At 37.3% G+C, this 4,623-nt stretch overlaps 1 long non-coding RNA gene across 2 annotated transcripts in view; it reads left to right on the top strand.

Moving 5' to 3' along the window:
* The window catches only part of LOC138627121 (uncharacterized), a 137,456-nt gene that overhangs the window by 86,335 nt on the left and 46,498 nt on the right, over window positions 1-4,623 (top strand). The window lies entirely within an intron of this gene.

The following is a 4,623-nucleotide window of genomic DNA, read 5'->3' as shown; positions in this document are numbered from 1 at the left end:
TGCGAGCCGCTGTCTTTGTGCACCCAGAGGAGCCTCTCAGCATTGAGCCGGTCTCTGCGCAAAGGTGCACCCTTCTGCGTCCAGTTTCAGCTGGAAATGCCGGCACTTTAGGGCGACACGGCGAACAACAAAAATAAGAAACGATTGGACTTGTTTGTTTTTTTTCCCCCCAAATAGAAGAAAGTTCAATAATCGTCCGGCTTTTAACCGCAGCTGCGTCCGCGGTGCTGATTTATTTATTTGATCCCCCCCCGAAACGCGCAAAAACCCTTCTTTTTTTTGGAGGACACAGGAGCTCTCCACAAGTCCACGACGCAAAGTGAGGCAGGGGGTTGGTTACACCCTCTCAGAAGTTAAATAAAACATTTAAATAAACACTTTATACCACAAATTTAATAGACAAAAAAAAAACAATCAAGAGGAACTCGACTGTAAGAAAGTGATCATCCAGATTTGTGGCCAAACATCTTGATGAAATGTAGTAAATTAAAATGTACATTTTTGCATCAGATGTTTACAATCTTCTCCAAAGGGGACTTCAACCGCTCGTACGCCTCATTTTATTTCTCCGGGAAGTTTTATTTTCCTTGTTTTATATCTTTATTGTGACGTGATTTGTTTTTAAATATTTTTTTTTATCTCGTCAAAACATCGTTTCCTGAACTAAACTACACGGAAACGAGTGGATAAGTTATCGTGTGTTTTACGTTGGGAACCCTTCACCAAACTGATGATGAATTATATTATATGATTTGTTGTTTAATGTATAAATTCAGTATGAATTAAGATCAAAAACACCGAAATGACAAAAAAAATATGAATAAACAGGCTTACCTGGACTTTTTTTTTCGGTTATTCGACAGTTTCCCACCAAAAAAAACAAAAACAAAACAAAAAACCCCACATTCAAATCCTTTCAATTGTTTTGTCGGAGTGTATAAATAAATAAATAAATAAATAAAATGTATTTTTTTAACTCAAACGTGTCAAAGTCAACGGCTAGCCTTTCTGCTAGCTTACCCCGCATTTAGCAGTAGCATTAAAGCGGTGTTAGCAAAGTCGTTTATGTCAAATCTCACCTGCGATAAACTCGTTTTATTACAAACCGGGAAAGAAGTCCGACTGTTTTGTGTCGGTGTAGCTTCGTAAAAAAAAAAATTAATAATAATAATAATAAAAAAAGAGGTATGGGGCTGTTTTCAGCGGGATAAAGTCAACTCGGTTGCCTGAAGCTAGTTAGCGAGAAGCTAAAAAAAAACAAACAACAACAACAAAAACAAAAAAATCTACCGTTTGTGTTCATTTGTACTTTCTGTTTTTTAAAAAAAACAAAACATCCAATAATAATTTATAAAACAAATAAAACCACAATTGGAAGTGAAATGACGTGAAGGAATATCATGCAGATGTTTTAAATCCTCACCTGTTAAAAACAAACTGGTTTCACGTCTTATAAAGTTCAGACTTACAGAGAAACTCTCTTTTATTATTTATTTAAATAGACTCCGTGACAACTAACTCAGACTGATTTAGTTCAATATAGTAGTCTGTTAACTTACTGTCCATTAAAAGTAAACAGATTTGATCATATGGTCAAATATAATACAGTTTATACGACCTGTGTGTAGATTATATTAGTGCTGCTCAAATAATTGGTTAAAGTAAAAAAAATAAAATAAAATGCAACACTAACTAAACATTGAGGATATTGTAATATCAACTGGGTATTAAACAGGAAGTATTTTGTGTAGTGGCCTGGTGGTTAATCTCTGGGACGTCAGCTGTCAGGACCTGATGTTGTAAACAAAACAACAACAAAAGTAAAGTTTTGGGAGTGCTGGCCTAAAATATGAAGTATAACTTCTTCTTTTTTTTTTTAGTAGAACCTGAAATAATAGTATCGGACCTACGGTTTTACAGAAGTACCACAAGTTGTACTGTTTCTTTGGGCCTATGCAGTGTTGTCATATAGTGTAATAGTTGTTCACATTTTGAATACTTAAAAAAGCTGAGCGCTTGCAGTAAATAGTCCGTTTTTACTGCTCGCTTCAAGTCTTATTAAACTATTTATAGCTCAAGTGTTATAATATCGTGGTTACATTCATATATATTGGATATGGGATTCAGTGTTTTCAAGGACAAGGCCGTCAACAGGACACCTGGCAAACCATTTTAATAAGAAAACTCAGCTTCGTGCCTTTAAATGCAAAATGTTAATACAGTAAATATTTCTGATTAAACTGCAGCAGTTTGAGCGTGAGTTAACCATGTAGGCATAGTTAAGAAACGTGTTCCACTTAAGCTCAGTTGCTGTCCTACTTTACCCAGAACAGGATGAAATTTGGATTTGGACAAACTGTGGACAAATTGATATGTTCACACTTATTGTAAAGGGTCTTAACAACACCTTGAGCTACCTATAAACATACTTTATTCCACCCCCAATCAAGTTTGGGAGCATTGTATCACAATATGTGAAATAATGAAAAGATCGTAGCTTGAATACTTCCTACACATCAAATAAAGAAAAACACTCGACACATTGAGTGTAAAGTGTTTTGTTTTTTGTTTTTGGGGTGGGGGGGGGGGGAGTTTGAGAAATCCTATAAGAGTTATAATCCCCACCAGTTCTTTCCTTTAGGCTCATGAGAGCCCACAACAAAAGGTGCCCACCACTATCGTCTATACACAATTAACTAAAGCACCAGCATTATTCCATTATCATAAGAATGCTGTTTGCAAAGGGGGGAGAAACTCCTCGGCATTCATGGACGTGCCGAATAGAGCTGAGAGCTTTTATCTTCTCAATTACATGCAGGCTGCATTTATCACACCACCTAGTGACATGTTTGGGCACTTTTTGTGCATGACAAATAATTAGTTTATGCTGGTAATTTAAACGGCCTGTTTGTAATTATAGCACGAGGCGAGAAGTGGGTCTCTCTTGGAGGGACTGGGGAGGACATTAGAGATTAGGGGCACATCTTGATTCCAGGGGGACACAAAGACAAAGATGAGCAGATTAGACAGATAAAATATTCAGATTTTCCACTAACAGGGCATTAAAGTGGAGAAAATGTCACAAATGACAATTTTGTAAAGGTAATACAAGTTTTGAGACATTCTGATTCATGTTTATTCTTTATTTCAAATAGATGCAAATGAAAAGACTTTTATTAAAAAAAAAAAATTAAAAAAAAATCTACTCTGCCAATCAGCCTCCTCAGATGTGTGAGTATGTGTCATCGCTGGAAGTCGTGCAGTAGCTGCTGCAATTATGAATTCAGAAGACGACCTGAGCAGCAATTGTTCATCGCAGCAGGAGTGTCTGAATAAATGATGACTAAATAAGAGCGGTACCTTACTTTGAGGTTAACATCATTTGCTCTGAATCACATTTTTCACCCCCACCAGTGAGTGCCTCTGGTCTGATATGTGGCTGATGAGATCCGAGGTCGTGCTAGAGGTAACTGACCACAAGGTGTCAATGTTGTCGGGGAACGTATTTTGCCGTGAGTGTCATTTCAAAAGTCCATTAATGTAAAAAGGCACTGAGGAAAGCAGCGGGGAAAATGCCTGCTGGATGTCATGCTCAAATAAATTTAATTGGATGTAGTGATTTGTCTGGAGAGCAGTAATAGATGGCAGTAGAGCCATCTGTACTTGTAACTACAGTAGTGCTGTTTCATGTTTACCAAAGTAGTGTTTTTGCAGCAGTTTAAAGGCCTCTGTAATTTAGGACTCTCTATCATAATTAGTTTCTTGCAATGTATTTAGTGTAAGTTCCTTTTTTTCATTTTGTTTATATTCATAAGCGAACATCTTTCGTGTGCGTATGAGCCAGATAACGGCGCGTCGTGCAGAACAGTGATCATGAAAAAATAATGCAGCGGCTCCTTTGGCGGAAAAGACCGACCTCAGACGCAGATGTTGGAGCGATCCGTGGGGCCACACATCAAGGCGCCACCCGACTGTGACCATGAAGTGTTATGAGCTTCTTTTCACTTGTCATGTTTTCATGCGTAATATAACTTTTCCCAACTCTTCCTGCCAACCAGGAGTCTCGTCCTTTCTGACTCTTGTCACGTGCAATCTCATTTTCTCAGACGACGGAATTAAAATGAGAAAGACCAAATGATTTTCTTTTCTGGAACTCAATTCAACTAAAGGATTATACGGACAATTTGTTGTTGAGTAAGACCTTGAGGATGACCAGTGTAAAAAGCTGTTTGATTCTCAGCCAACTTATCCCAACAACTGAAGCTGCTTTGTGAAAACAGCCCCAGCAGGCAGCAGCCATTAATCAATGGTTTAGCCAAAAGCTATCAAAGGAATAATAAAAAAAAATTCCACTGAAGTTTCTACAGTAAACTTTAGGGTCTGATCCCGCTTATCTGTGCTGCAATTAAAACAGTGACACACAGCGAGTCTATTGAAGTTAAATGGAGTAAAATTCGAACTGGATCAAGATTACAACTGTCCGATCTTTTGACCTACCTACATCTTTTTAAATTCATGTTTTTAGAAGGAAACCTAGATGTGTTTAAAATGTTTTAAAGTAAGATGAAAGAAGAAATAACACAATCATTAACTTACAAATGAGAAGTTGCAACTGGGTACAGA

Source organism: Brachyistius frenatus, unplaced genomic scaffold (assembly GCF_029030835.1).
Source record: "Brachyistius frenatus isolate BFR_SWC_R1_liver_20210118 unplaced genomic scaffold, ASM2903083v1 Contig_81, whole genome shotgun sequence".
Taxonomy (NCBI): domain Eukaryota; kingdom Metazoa; phylum Chordata; class Actinopteri; family Embiotocidae; genus Brachyistius; species Brachyistius frenatus.
Note: the sequence above shows the minus strand (reverse complement) of the source record. Positions and strands in the feature narration are given on the sequence as shown.